Source organism: Amblyomma maculatum, chromosome 6 (genome assembly GCF_055883805.1).
Source record: "Amblyomma maculatum isolate TAMU_Amacu chromosome 6, ASM5588380v1, whole genome shotgun sequence".
Classification (NCBI taxonomy): Eukaryota; Metazoa; Arthropoda; class Arachnida; order Ixodida; family Ixodidae; genus Amblyomma; species Amblyomma maculatum.
This window is the reverse complement of record NC_139349.1, coordinates 52,914,192-52,930,632: the sequence shown is the minus strand read 5'-3', so window position 1 is coordinate 52,930,632 and position 16,441 is coordinate 52,914,192. Positions and strand designations below refer to the sequence as shown.

At 47.8% G+C, this 16,441-nt stretch overlaps 1 long non-coding RNA gene across 1 annotated transcript; it reads right to left on the bottom strand.

Annotated features, from left to right (window-relative positions):
- Positions 1–10,970: 10,970 nt before the first annotated feature.
- On the bottom strand, positions 10,971–16,084 carry LOC146185737 (uncharacterized). Its single transcript, XR_014708031.1, has 2 exons — positions 15,688–16,084; positions 10,971–11,716 (listed from the first exon to the last, which is right to left on the bottom strand). It is a non-coding gene; the product is annotated as an uncharacterized LOC146185737 (long non-coding RNA).
- Positions 16,085–16,441: the final 357 nt, after the last annotated feature.

Genomic DNA, 16,441 nt, shown 5'->3' with positions numbered 1-16,441 from the left:
TGTATTAGCGATTACATTAAGATACCCTGTACGTAACGGACTGCAAGCTGATTGGTCTGTAATTTTTCAAGTCCTTAGCGTCCCCTTCTTTACGAATTAAGGTAACATTAGTGTTCTCCCATGTTTCCGCGGTACCGTCGATGACATTAGGCCTTGCGTATACAGGGTGGTCAGTTTTTCTAGCGCAATATCCCAACCGTCCTTCAACAAACCTGTAGTTACCTGATCCTCACCAGACGATTTCTCCCTTTTCATAGCTCATAAAACTTTCTTAATATCTTCATTAGTTACTGTGGAACGTCCGATTGATCTTCAATAAAGCCAATCTCATTATTGCCCTGACTACTTCAATCACTGTATAGATCAGTATAGAAGCCCTCGGCTAAGTTTTGATTGTTTTGTCTATATTAATAAAGACATTGCCCTCCTTGTCCCTTAGCTCATACATCTTGTTTTTGCTTATGCCTAATCTCCTCCCCAGCGCTTTTAGGCTATCGCCATTCTTTAGACCATGCTCGATGTTCTCCATAATATACTACCTTAATTTGGGCACCTTAAGCCTATTGATTAGCTTTAATATATTTGCCAGTCCTATCCTGTCTACTGGGTTCGCGGGGGCTTTCATACTTTGGTGTTTCTTAATCAAAGTTTTCGCCTGCTTAGATCCAGTATACTCTCTAATTATCATACCGCCTACTTCTAGCGCGTACTCAGTAATAATATATCGGAAGTTGTCGGTCATTCTTCTACCCTCAGGTCTTCTTCCTTGGTTAAATACTTAGCATGATATTTCCCAACCAGTGCTGTGCTGAACGAAGGACAAGTCGCAGTCCTGGATAGAAATGGAGCGATGTAAACGTTATGATCAACTCCCGGGCTGATTCATCCGACAAGAGCGCATAACAGCCGAGATGCAGCCTTAAAATATGCGACATTCTGTCGTTTGAGATTGCTCGTACAATCAACTAGAGCCAAATAGAAAGTTTTTAGCAGTCATTAATTAGACGTAGAAGAAAACAGTGCAGCGGCGCCAGATAACTGGTGGTAAAGCGAACAGTCCTCGCTTCGCATCCACACCGCCATTTTGCCTTATGCTTTTATGGCAGCTTTTCATAAAATTTCCAATTTGGTTCGGAAAAGATTGAAATTTTAAACAGTAGCTTAGTTTTGCGTATGAGAACCCGCTATTTCTTTCGGCGTTGTGTTCTAAAGCTTTTTGTGTTTCGCTATATTTATCCTGCAGCGAATAATGTGACAGCCCTTAACGTACAAAGTGTTGACGTAGCAGCAAGGTTTCCTTAAAGCGTAGATCCGAAAACTAATACAACATGCATTTGTTCTGAAAGAACTGAAGTCAGTGCAGGAGGGGCACACGCTTCGCTGGCATCAAGTTGCAGGGTCCCCTATTTTACTGTGATAAATTAATGAGTGCGCATTGAGGATGCGCTTTCTAATTAACTTTTTAGTTAATTATGTATGCTTATATATACCCCAACCCAGCTGACAGAGAGGAAACTCGGTTAAGCATGGTCAGACACGGTTTGCTGCGGTTTGACTTCACATGGCTGTCTGCGAACCTCAATGGCACCACAGCCGGGTCTGGACAACACAAAGGTGTCGAAGGCATTTTGAAGGGGGAGGTCCCAGGAGGCGAGCAGACAGGTAGGCGCCCCTGGGGACTGGACGGTAATGTGGCATTGTGTTAGGCAATGTACTAAATCCTGGAGATATAAAATTCAGGGGTGTGAAGAAGAAGCGGCAGTAGGTGTGCGAAGTTGAAGAGCAAGCGAGAGCCGGCGGCTCCGCGCTCCACACCCGAGGTCATATTTACTGTTCCGATGACCTTGCCTCGAGGAAGATAGGAAATCTTTTGTTTTAAAATTTAGTAGAAATAATTAGGACCACCTACGTGTATGAAGGAGAAAGCTCGCTCCCGCAGCGACTCCAGATTCTAACGCTCCTTCCAGTGGTTCGCGCCGCCACGTGACCGGTAGCGCGTTGCCCTCTGTACTTTTCCTGCTTCCCTTCCTCTAATAGCGCCCGCTGTGCTAGGTTACGCGGTGTAGTGAGGGGGTTATGGCATGCAGTTAGAGCTATATGTGTCGGTTCAAAGGTTAATGGTATGCTACCACCTTGAATGTTCCACGAAAAACGGTCACGTCATAATTATGATACAAAAGAAAGGAAATCTTGCTCCATCTGTCCATCTGGGGGTATATTAGTCATGCCTTACGAAAAAAAAAAAAAAAAAGAAAAGACGGGCCAGAAGCGAGGGGGGGGGGGGGGGGGGGGATGCACAAATGAATATGGTGCCAATATGGATGAAGTAGTCATAACAGACTGCAGACTGCGATACCTGCCAGATCGAGTCACCAACCAAATGGTGCTCGTGGAGTGCACATAGACCTCCGTGAAGTAATTGCAGAAATACAGAAAGAGATCTGGTTTCACCTTCTGCGAGAACGTCGCCTCCTTAGCGTGCGGATGTTCTCGGAACTTTGGTGTCGGCCGTCAGTGATATTTTTCGGTTAGGGGTGGAACACTTTCTGTTTCTCTATGACTACATCGCAGGTAATGGTCATGTACTCAGTGAGGCTTCTTGTGAGCTCGGTCGGGTCTAACGACTCGTTGGCTCACTGCCACAATGGCAAGTTAGGACGTTTTCGTGTTTTGTGCAGCCTACTAATGTGGTGGCATCGCGCAGTGGTCTCCGTGTCTGTATAGGGCCCTCACTTCGAACTCAAAACGCTCCCCCAGTCCTCATTGGCCCTTGGAGGGAGGGGGGCGCTGCCGAAGGTGTTGTACGGATGAATGTGTGACTACGGGGCATGGCACGTTCGGGTGTGAAGTCCACCTCCCATTTGAAAACTGAAAAAATGAAGCAGCACCAAGGAGGCACAACAGAGGGAGACAAACACTTGATCTGACTGGTAACCAAATGATTTAGGCGAGGCATAATATATAGAAACCAGATGAGTAAACAACAATAAAATAAAAAAAACTCACTCAACTTGATTGAAATCATTCCTCGACATTAATTAAGATACGTGCATTCTTTTGGGAAGAAAGCTATCAAGGGGCTGCTGATGCACGTGTCACCTAGCCTTAATCGGAAATGAGCCTCAATATCTCTCCTTATACTGCACTATGGTACAGTGGTCCGATGGGAACCCGCTTTACAATTTTCACACTGCCAACTATATGGCTAACGGTTTCTGCGTGACCGGTTCCCTAGATATTTTGCATGTTCACGCAGTTGATCGTTAATGCAGTGCTGCGTATCACCGATGTAAAAGCTGCTGAGGTCTAACTCTTCTAATAATAGTTACAGAGCGAAGGCTCCGTTATTCTTAGTTAAGACTGCAAAGGTTCAACTGTCCTTGAATTAAGTCAAGATTGCAAGGCATCGGCCTCTGTCGCAGTCGCTGCTGCCGCCTCGATCTTGGCTCGCTTCCGCGCTTGTAAGTTTCTCGGCAACGCACTTGTCTCCGTAGAAGCGGTGGCAGAAGTCGCCGCCGACGCAGCAGCTTCACCTGTAGTGCCTAGAACATTCTAGGCCAATACTTCAGCCAATGCGTCGTCCCTCTGAGGCAAGTTCCATCTCCTTTTAGCGAGCGGCTTGTGACGTCATGTGACGTCATGATAAACCTCCTCCGATTGAAAGACAAATTATCTCCGTAGGTGACCTCGATGAAACATGGTGCAGCTTTTCGTTTCAAAAGCGGCCCTCATGATGTCGATACCTAATGTATAACACCAAGGCAGCATTTAACATATTTTGAAATCGACAACGGTTTGCGTCACAGTTGCTAAGCCAGCGAGACACGACGAGATTTTTATGACACTTGCTGAGGACGCTTCCTGTCTACGCCACTCATGAGCTTTCGCCTCAGTAAGGGGAAACAAAACCGGAGTTAACAGGAAACACACGGAAACTTGGTTAGTAACAGTGCAAGCTGCCGACCCGCTTACCGGCTGCGCAACATATAAGGTCTTCTGATTGACTAATTGATTATTGAGGGGAATGAGTTAAGGTTTTCGCGTGAAAAGGAAACATAACACGATTTACAGTCATGCTTGGGACAAAATAAATGGCACGCAGCAAAAATAACAGTAGGAGAGAGCAAAAATATCCGCCAGGTTAGTAACGAAGTCCGAATCGTGTACAGAGAAGGTCTGCGCGTACAGAGAAGGTTTGCGCATCGACGCGTGTCGGCGAATGCATTAGCGTCCCGATCTTATTAGAGAGTAGAAAAATGGGATCGACGCAGTCGGGCGGCACTCGCTATCATATGCCAGACCTTGAGTTCCAGAGTAACGAAGTGACAACGCCAGACGCGTGAACTGCAGCAAGGTAGCAGCGGCACCGGCACCTCGGTGTTTGTTTCGTTCGCAGCCGAATGTGCGCGACAAACCTGGCGGGGCGACGTGACGAGAATTATCGGGGCTCCTGTGAAGCCACGCCAGCGCGCAGCGGCGACAGGGGCGCTCACAGAAACGGCATGCGGGCTGCGCTTTTACAGTTCGCGAATCAGTCCCCCTCGCGTTGCATGGAAACGACGGGGATCAAGTGTCGGCGTGTGTCAACCGGTAGCGACGATTCGTTTTGTGCAAACAGGCGCCGACATGAGACCAGAGGGTGCGCAAGCAAGAAAAGCAGGAATAATACAGCAACTACGGGAATCAGGGGAATAAAGTAAACTTTAGGAGTTCACCTTCTCTATAAAGCGCTGTCTGGGAAAAGGACGCGATAGGCTTCCCGGTAATAGGCAAGGGGAATAAGATGCGAGCTGAAGGGGGGGCGGTCGATTTGATTAGTGCGGGGAAATTACAGGAACAGTCAACGAACAAAAGAAAAACGGTGGGTGAGGTAAACAATTCTCTATGAATGTATTTCTCTTTCATTTGTTTCACAAGTAGGTCAGCAAATACAGAGACTACTAGACACATGCAGGCAAGAGCAGTGCCTCAACGTTTTTGTAATAGATGCTCAAATTCCTCCCCCCCCCCCCGCTTCCTCCCCCTAATCTCTCCCTTCTCTTAATTTTTTTTCTGTCGTCCGTGCTTGCAATGTGTTAGAACAAGAGAAGAAGAGCGCTGTGTTGCATCCTTCTTCAAACACAACATCGAAGAGATGGCGTTTGCAGATAACATTTCTTAGAATATGAAGAAACAAAATTAGAGGGTCTCTTTGATGTTTCTTAAGAGGAGAATGGCGAAAGCCTACCCTTATCTTATAATTTGCCTCCCATCATTAGCCTCTTGTCGGCATTCGTTGCAGTGCTACATACGAGTATAATTGGTTTACAGGAAAGGAAAGGCGCTTTATCTATCACACACACTCCGGCAAGTGTTTGGACGGTACACCATTGCTCCTGTCGCGTGGCATTCCTTGGCGCGCGTTCAAGTGTGGCATTACTGATGGCAGGAATGCATCCTGCCTCAGCCAATCAGAACACCGCAAAAGCGGGACACACTTCGTCCACGACAGTATGAGCCATTAAAGGTTTTCGCAAGCTTAAAATACAGTGATTCCAGGTGGCACAATACATCGGCCCAATATTGATGCTATGCTGGTAATACATTGGTCTTATGTTGGACCGGACATTGCCAATACAGAACCAATAGTGGGCAAATGAATTTAGCTGCCTGGAAAATTATCGCGCGGATAACCGATGGTCGCTTGGATTCCAAGGAAAGGAAAGCGTAGCAGGGGGCAGCAGAAAATTAGGTGGGCGGATGAGGTTAAGAAGTTCGCAGGGGTCAAGTGGATGCAGCTAGCACACAACCGGGCTAATTGGAGAAATATGGGAGAGGCCTTCGCCCTGCAGTGGGTTGTTGTGCCCGGCCATTGCCGCCCAGAAATTCAGCCGGACGCCAAACTTCTCCGGCGAACGCCTCCTTCACAAATGTCTGATACTTCCCTGTACAGCACCAATGCCCTGGAGGCGAGCCGTGTCAAGGGGAGAGAAGCGACGTGTTTGAACATGAGCTGAGCATCCAGACAGCTCGGCGCCGTGGCCCTGGCGGTGGACCCCTTCTCGCCCCGAGGCATATTTGAAGCAAGAGCGCAGCAAGCTCTCCCATTGGCCCTGCGAAAGTGCTGCCGTCGGATTGGACCATTTGAGCGTCAACGGTTTCTCGGTTTGCAGAGACTCAAATGCTTCCGTTCGAGACTATGACTGTGAGTTCGTCACTAGCGTCCATCGGGAGCAGTTCGCCCCCTGAGAGAGCGGACGCGGCGGAATCTCCCCGGTCGTCGCTGCGCGAGAACAGTCGCGTATGGCTATGTTAGCTTTCGGCACTAGAGCCGATCTCGTTGTGTAGATGCCTGTGAATAGTGTATAAAGCTTTTTCTTCATCTCACCAGCGCCGACTCGGATTCATCGCTACCGCCCAATGAGCTGACAGCACTCGTTCACGAAACGGGTGACGAGCGCTACGCAACCAACTCCTTCGCACAGCCCTGTTGACGTTGGACTACTGTGTGATAACCACACCGGCACAACAGGGTATAGTCAGGCTGATGATGATGATGATCGTCGGAGTTCGGAGCGACGCAAAAGCAACGGTGTCGTATCCGTATGCCATATTTGCGCATATTCGGTGGCCTTGTAAAAGCAACGGCGCATAGTTTTCTGGGGAAATCTGGTTTATTTTGGCACAGAGGGTGAACGAACATCTCCAGGCAAAAGCAGCGCCAAGAAAGAACGTACAAAAAGTGACACATACACGAGAGAGAACTTCATCCGGAGTTTACAAAGCGGTCTGACGAGCTGGGAGGAACCTGTTTCTTTCACACTTTTCTTCACGACACTCGAGCACCAATTTGCCCTGAATTCCTTTTCTTGCAAAGCATATGCGCGATAAACTCTCAGTTGCTTGAAAATTGCTTTCATTGTGTTAAATGTTCCGCTGTTTCTTAAAATATTAATGCAATTTGTTTATTTATTATTGAAAATACCTGCAGCGCCCGTAGGCATTATAGTACGAGGGAGGTTACAGAGTAAACAAATTGAACACACACACACACACACACACACACACACACACACACACACACACACACACACACACACACACACACACACACACACACACACACACACACACACACACACACACACACACACACACACACACACACACACACACACACACACACACACACACACACACACACACACACACACACACACACACACACACACACACACACACACACACACACACACACACACACACACACACACACACACACACACACACACACACACACACACACACACACACACACACACACACACACACACACACACACACACACACACACACACACACACACACACACACACACACACACACACACACACACACACACACACACACACACACACACACACACACACACACACACACACACACACACACACACACACACACACACACACACACACACACACACACACACACACACACACACACACACACACGCACACACACACATGACAGCAGGCGAGTACAGAACGAGGACCACTGCGCCCTTCTAAACATCCGATAAAAGGGTGCGGAACAGTTACTCAGACCAGCACTATAGATGGTCTGCTCAAGTAGTTGGTTGCAATCGTGAATTGTTTGTGGAAAAAACGCGCTTTGATAAGTGTTAGCTTTGGATTTAATTTCCCTAATTTTCCATTCGTCGTCAAGTCTACGGGACTGGAAATGCCGTGGATGCAATTACATGTCTTTATTTGTCCTTATTTTATCCATGGGCGATTTTATATAGCATTTCTAATCGAAAGTTTTCTCTTCGTGTACATAAAACCACCTATCTCAGCGTTAGTTTAATGCTCGTTAGCTTAATCCTCATAGTTCAATACTCGTTAGTGTAATGCTAGTAAGTGTTTGTTTAATGCTCGGAACTATGACTACTGTTGTAGTCATAGATCTGGCTAACAAATCGAGCAGCACAGTTCTGTACACGTTTCAGCACGTCGGTCAAATTTAAAGATCGCGGATGTCAAACAACATAGGCATACTTCAATATTGACCGAACATAACTGAAATATTGAAGCTCTTATCGATAAACTTCCTCACCGCAATATGGAGCAGTGAGAGGCCATTCTGCACAGCGAGGACCCCGACTAACAACGAGGACTGGTTCACAGTCACAGGGCCCATGTTGCGGCGCAGGCCACTGGGCTGCCGGAATAGGCGGACCATGCACCACAACTCCGGGAATTTCCATGCCCTCAATAAAGTTTTCAATCAATCAATCAATCAATCAATCAATCAATCAATCAATCAATCAATCAATCAATCAATCAATCAATCAATCAATCAATCAATCAATCAATCAATCAATCAATCGCTAACATTTCAAGGTGTCCTTGTTTAAGGCTTGGTTAAGGCCGTGGTGGAAGCTTATATTACGAAGGAGTGTAATTTTTTTTCTCCGAGAAAGCCAACGATAATTATGCACCTGTCTTTATTAGGCTAAGTCTACTTCAATGAAAGGGGGGCAAAGGGATTGTGGGAACGAATGATTTTTTTTCATAGTATTTGCGGAGGTAGCCATTTAGTCGAGGCATCTTGTTTTTTCTGAAAGCCTTAGACCATCAGGTTTTTAGCCAACATTGCAGCGGCATTTAGTTACTACGACCACTGTCGTAATTAGGCACATGTCTTATGCCTAATTACGACACGATTTATTTGTGCCCTACATATCCCGGATGCATTCGAATCATACATAGTTATCAGTCGCCGCCAGCACGATAGCTCGAGGGACAGCTCTGCTCGTTAAGTACAGGATGCGTACTCGCGCATATCCTAAAAGCACCCCGGGTAGGACCGATATAGTATATAGCTTGAGTGCGGCGGAATTGAATTCTGTTTCTTTTTTCCCGAAAGGAACTCGATGAATATAAAAAAAAGCATAAAAATGCACTCCTCTCAGCGTCCACGAGCGATAAGCACGCAGAATAAGCGCGTAGGGAGCGTAGCATCTGTTCTTGAGGCAGTCGTGGGGGAGTGCGCGGTTGAACGAGGGGTCGTGGTAGTTACGGGGCGGTTGTGGTCGGCGCGAGATTAGAAAACGGATGCGCGGTGCGGGTCCCGGCGGGTGCAACGGACGCTCCGGGAATGGATATAATGAAGTTGAGCTGCGATTAGATTGTTACGGGTACGCAATTTGAAACCGCTCGGCGAAAGCTCGTTGGAGCAGAAGCGTTCGGTTGAGTCATGGCGTGTCAGTTTATCCGGCGGTCGGGTCGGCGTCCGTATCGGGTTATGCGTCCATGCCGGGTTATGTGCGCTCGGAGCAGGCGGCACCGGTGTATGCAATTGAAACTGCGTCTAGTTTCCGTCCTGTTGTATATAGAAGCACCGAATAATGAAAACACGTTGAAATAGGAAACAGGCGAGCTAAGATTCTGAGGTTTCGCCCAGTCGGAAAAAAACTACAGAAAGATTTCTGTTATTACCACAGAATTTCTGTGCGGCTTTTGAAAGAAGACCTGTTGTGACAACAGAACTTTCTGAAGTAACATCACAGCGTTCTGTAGTTACAACGCAAAAGTACCATAGAACTACAGACTACAGAAAACTTCAACAGAAAAACTACAGAACTACATAAAACTACTACAGAACTACAGGCAAATCTGACGTTTACGACTGAACTACACAATTTTCTGTCGTATTTTTGACATGGTTCTGTAGTTTTTTTTTCGTTTGGGCGGGATTCGCACTGACGCAAATTGAAAGCTCTGACAAAAACAGAGAATAAATATTGAGCACCCTTTGTGCGACCAGAGCGTTATTGTTCTTACTGTGTATAGTCCACTTAAAAGAAAGTATTTGCATAAGAGAGTGCTTATAATTTTGCATCCATTTTGCTTTTTGCAGGCGATCAAGGTACCTCTATTTTCCTTTCAGTTTTTACGAGCCTAACATAATTTACTTACCTGCATTAAATAGCGTGGGTTCCCAATTATTGGCACTGCTGAGGCAACGGACTATTCCCGATACTTGAGCATGGGCAAACAATCTGGCGTAGCTCTAAGCCTAAAGTAAAACGCGAAAACTTAAAAAAAAAAGAAGCGCAACTTCTACATGTTTTAAAAGTCAAAAACTTCTATTACAAAGCACCGTTTAAAGGCAGTGCTATTGTGTGCCAAATTTCATTCCGCATATAGCCGAAATCAGCGCTTGCGTTCTTGCTTTCCATATAGCGTAACACGGGTTGAAACACCCGTGTGATGAGGACTACACTACGATGCCGAGCGCGTTCAAAGAGGCCGCCCACGAACACTAGCCCAAGCTTGATCGGGCCATCCTCCCCATATAGAATAGAAATAGCAAGTTGAGTGAGAAGAAGTGGGGGGGGGGGGGGGGGGGGGGGGGTATGGAGGAGAACAGAGAAGAAAAGTAGAAAATAGCGGGCTGTATGAAACGATCGGAAGTAGTCCACCGAGTATGGTTCACGGGCGTTCGTAGATTGGCCCGGCAGCGGGTGAGCAGTCACGCGAGCGCGTGCTGTTCGCTCGTGCCGCTCGATGCAGGCGAGCTCTCGGGAGGGCCGCGCCTCCATAGCGCGCTTTGCACCCCGCACGGCCACGCGTGCGGCACTCTCCAAAGACGCTCTCGACACGCCTCGTCGGCTGTACTACGCTGGATGATCACGCCGACCAGGGCCTCCAACTGCGGGCCCATTTCCCTCCTCTTCCAGTCACCTGCCCTCTCGCCCCACCTTTCCATACCCAAGTGTGTGGAGAACGAGCAATGTGTGCATCGTTCAGAGGGGGGCGTGCGCTTCTATAAAGGGAAAGTGGACCGCGATAATAACTTCCCGTTTCTAACCGTGGGGAGTGTTGTTCAAGAGGAGAGAAACGGAAATAACGGTAAACACAAATTTTGACGGACATACAAAGCCTGAAGAGAACTTGCGAGTGAGGAAAACGAAGAAAACAGTGTTCTAACATTCGCGGTTTGCTCTGTTTTTTATTTATTCTGCAGGTGAAGGGCCTTGATTTGTTTCTCGCGTTCTTTTCTCATATCAAGCCGAGTTTCACATAAAAACAAAAGTAGACACATGGTGACGTCAGAAGCACATAGCACAGGACACAAACGATTGAAATAATTTACAGTTGGGTCTGTATCCGAAACGCAGAATAAATAGGGTCTACACTGGCTTCCAGGGGTGCTGACGTTTGGTGGCCAGCTTGAAACGACTGTTAAAAGTGGGAGAGGGTGTCGTTGAGTCTGTGACGTGGCACCGCGCCAAACAGATGACGATCTTTTAAGCATGCACACAGTCGTCATCACTGTCATAGGCGTTCTGCGAGTGTCAGTAGACCAGCGCTGGGCAAAATGATCCCCGTTAATTCAACTTAACCTCTGGGAGAGCACCGCGAAGTTCCACGCAATTCCAAGAAAAAAATTGACCTAAGGAAGGCCGCGCGCCTGGGCTTGACAGAAAATCAGCCCTGATCGAATTGCACAGGACTATGCAAGCAGTCTTTCTCGCAGTTACAGGGAGTGCTTCTCGTAATTGTTAAAGGTTGAAACTTCGATTGCAAAAATATTGAATTGTAACAGACGAGCATGGTAGGCTTCTCGTGTAAAGCTCCTACTGTGTGTCTCCGAGAGAGCGCCAAGCCATCTGATACCAAGTGGTTGAAATGCATTGAGATGACTTCATCCAGCCGTCGAAGAGTCCCTGGGTGAGAAAGAAAGATGAAATTATTTGGTCGTGGGTCGAATACTGGCTTCTGAACAACATAATGAAGAATGACATCTATCCTTTAGCTCGAACCAATAATATACCAGACCAACTGTGCCATTCCGAGAACTTCTCGTTCTCAGTGTCTCGTTCTCAGTGGCACGAGCTCAGTGTCGTGCCATTATGTTTCGCACTACTGACGACCCAAAGAGCAATGGGTATGGCGTTGGCAAGCCTCAAGTGGAAAACCTCTTTCGGTGTCTAGGTGATATTTTAGCCTTTGCACCGAGTTCTCCAAGGTCTTAGAATCTGAACTCTCTTGAATTTCACTCAGCAATACAGCCAAACATACCACCTAAGGACTGCTAACAAACCGCGAACTAGCGGGCTAATGGAATGGCTTGAACAAAACACCGTTCGATAAGTTAGTCACGGGCACGTGGACGCTGGGCACGAGACCTGTGATGTCATTCTCTCCTACATCGTATCTATTTACAACAATCATGAAGGCCACCCACGTGACAGCGCCTATTCTTGCCTAGGTTAGGGAAATCAACACTTGCATAAAGATTAACAATGCCCGAGGCTACAACTTACACCGACACCAATACGGAATGGAAGCTAGATAATCGTGTAAGGAATGTAAGCGAACACAAATACAGGCGACGTCACAGAGACCACCGACCAATCAGTGCTCGGCAATGCCACCTGTCAGGTTCTAGGCGTGCTCGTGAGGAACACCGTGATGTATGCTGCCAAAGGTGCCTGGAGTGACATACACATTGAGGCAGTTTATTTGTAGTCCTCACCTTCGTGGAACCGCGAGCAATGGCGTCCGCGAGGCATCGGATTAAAAAGCTGAATTGCCGGGTGAGCGGGTGCTCTCGCTTTGCCTGCTACCGACATCTGTTGTCGCCAACCCCCGGATCACTTCCTCTGACGTCTTAAACCACGCCTGTTGTACTGAACGATGGTTTAAAATATAAAGCTCCACTTTAACCAAGTCATGTGGATGTACCGGCATGGCATAGGGGCAAAGTGTCTAACTCGATATCCGAAGGACCTGGAAGGCCAGATTCCGACTTCACCCTCGCCTCTCAGTAACAAAAGCTAGGCACGCACGCACGCACGCACGCACGCACGCACGCACGCACGCGCACGCGCGCACACACACACACACACACACACACACACACACACACACACACACACACACACACACACACACACACACACACACACACACACACACACACACACACACACACACACACACACACACACACACACACACACACACACACACACACACACACACACACACACACACACACACACACACACACACACACACACACACACACACACACACACGTACGCACGCACGCACGCACGCACGCACGCACGCACGCACGCACACACGCACACACACACACACGCACGCACGCACGCACGCACGCACGCACACACACACACACACACACACACACACACACACACACACACACACACACACACACACACACACACACACACACACACACACACACACACACACACACACACACACACACACACACACACACACACACGAGCGTGCGCTCGCAGGTTCCAAGGACTCTTCGCATTCCTTCGTCGCCTCTCCGCATCGGTCCTCTATCGCCAATCCAGCTATAACCATTGCAGAATAAGTTCATCTCTAATTCATCCTAAACTGAAGCTGTCTTGCACCAGGTGCGACTGATTAAATTCACAAGCAATCTAACGAACCCAACTACCTAAACTACCTGCCGGTCCCTGTTATATTTACCTTCTGGAATCCACTTCGTTACCCTAGGGGGGAATCGGTTCATATACACTCTGTGCTGTTTATCACCTGGAGGTGAGAGGTTTTATGTACTGAATGTCTGAATGTTTTAAAACACATTCGGGGCGATGTTTGCGCAGTGTATGTAAGTTGCGGCTCAGGCTTGCTGTAACAATGTGAGCTGGTGCTGCGAGTCCGGCTATAAGGTCTTCCGACTGGTCAATATTTTAGGGCTATCTATTTTAGGCATTATGAGGCTAGACCTATGTTGTGCGGGGTAAGGTAACGATGTCTGCGTACCAGATTAATTCACTCTCGGACCATGGGGGTTATATAGAGCTCTGTTTGGATACGTATTGGTTTATAGGCGCCTAAGCGTAGTGGCTTAATTGCTCTCGGTCACGCTGTGATGTAGCAGCGCGTACTTCTTGCGCCTCTCTCTACACGCCCGAATTGCTTCACCCTTTGGTTTTGTTGAGGGCTCTGCTGGTACCCCGGCCCCGTCTAGCGACCCTCAGACGACGGCGTCTATCCTATGTGTTACAGTCTACCCCAGCGTCCTGTTACCGTTTATTTTTCCTCCTTGTTAATTATTTTTTGTGAGTAATTTTTGCCTTTCTTCTTAATGAACGTTCAGTTACGAGTCCGTAGCGGCTATTTGTGGTCCCTTCTGCGTTCTCTCCGCTCTGCTTACACGCTCTATGAGGATCGCGTTATAATCCATCTGCCCACTTCCTGGCGGTTAAAGAGCCCGTTCGTTTATTCTTTTTTCTTCAATGTGCCCCCTCTCGATTAATCCTGATTCTTGGCTGCTCCCTTTCCTCGGTTGCTTCTCAATCGTCGCCTCTGGAGCTTTGACGACACCTCTGCTTCAGGTTCCACTTTCACAGCCATCCTCACGCCTTCAACGCTCCCGTATTAGACCACGGGAGCCCATCCCATCCCCAAATATCATGACTATACGCAGACCACTCGTCCCTCTGGGGATGGCTGCGGGAGGATCAAGTGTCCATCTGAAGCTCACGATTTTCTGCAGCCAGCGCCGTCGCACCTCTTGTGCTGGTTATCGATCCGGTGCAAAACTGCCGACCTCCTCGACATTTCGAACCGTCCAGAGGCAGGAGACGTCTGGCCCGACTTGGGACGCTTGCACGTTCGTATACACAAAATCCTATACGTGGCGGTTCTTCCGTCCGAGCTCTGAGGCGAATAAATCTCGCACATTGCACTTAACGCCGTGTGGCCTACCGCTGTGTGCATAAGTGTCTTGACTAATCACCTACCCGGCATTGTAGTTTTTCCTGGTACTGCCGCTTTTACTTCTTTTGCAGACCACAGAATCCCTGGTTCCATTGGCTGATAAGTACATACTGAATTTTTTTTTTTCACTTCATGACCCGGTTTCTTCTCACCCATATTCTCCTCCCCACACCTCCACACCCACTTTCCCCTCCCCAGCCTTTCTTCTTCGGAAGCAAAAGCGTATTTAAGCCCCTGCCAGTGATGATCGCTATGCCCAGACGAAGACAAGTCCACTTGTCGAAACGTTGGCTCATCTGCGAACTGAGGCGTATCCCATTTACCCTTGTTCAGTTCTTTTTCATACCGTGCAAACCATCATCTTCCTTTCGTTCTACTTGAATTTCCATAACCCCGACGCTTATATACACAAGCATCACGGATATTGGCAAAACAGCCACAGTGTAGTGTCGCGATGACGTGTGTACCTACCGTTGCGATGACGACAAATGCGAACAGCGAGCAGCCTATGTCATTCGCTATTAGAACTTTTTCTGCCATCCCGCTTCTGGGTGGAACCAAAAGAATCTAGAGTTGCCTGCTATACGGTAATCAATGACTCTTGCGTGTCTTTGATACCACGTAGCTACAAATGCGATGAAAATGAACTCGAACACCGTATCCCTTTTTTTTATCGCCGAATTACTTGAAAGCAAGAGTACACCTGCAGCCTCACATTGCAGTGGGCGCGAAATTTTATGCTGCAAGAACCTCAAAAAGCACTCCTTTATTGAGTGACTAAGAACATTAAAAAATAAAAATAAAGTAAGGTACTAATACTGAGGTTGTGAGGAGGTGAAAGGAGTTTATAAATGCAAAATATTGCAAATTCGAAGTCATCGAGCTGGAGGCCCGTACTCACGTGCACACTTCCGATTTTGCGAGACTGCTTCGTTAGCAAGAGAAAAGGAACTTTGCGCACTTATATCCGAACGTCTCGAAGTGGGAAGAAATATACCCATAGATAGGCAGGAAGAAAAACTACAGATGAACTGATCCATTGATTGGATTCTGTGCATACACCCATCCTTGCTTTATAACACGGGGAATGAGCGTAGAAGAGCGTCTAAGGATCCTTTTCCCGCCAGCGGCAAAGGCCTGAAACGAAGTTGAGCCCAGAAACGAAGTCCATGTTCAAAGTCGCAGCATAAAAATTGAGGGAGAGAGAGAGAGTAATAAAAAAAAAAAAGATGAAAGCGAGTAGAGCACCGGCTAATGGAACGCGGCCAAATAAAGGAGAACACGGGCGGAGGAGCAGGCAAACGAAGTTCCGGAGTCGAATGAAAGCACAGACGTACGGACGAACGAACGAGCGAACTAACGGGCCGGAGCTCTGGCGGACGTGGGGCGAAACCGCGAGGCATTTCTCCTTCGCTAACAGACACCAGGGGGAGCCTCAGTCTCTCGTTTGGGGAAAACAGTCCAGGAGGAGGACCTGAAAGACCGAATAGAAGAAGCAACGGTTGGGGGGAAAGAGTATTGGAGGAAGATGCGGGAGAGAGGTCCCAAAAAGAACCGAAAAGCGAACCGAGGAGCGAGCGATATGAGAGAAAGGAGATGGGAGAAAAGAGAGAGAGCGAACAAATGTAAGTAGAAGAGTGAGAAAGAGAGCAGGC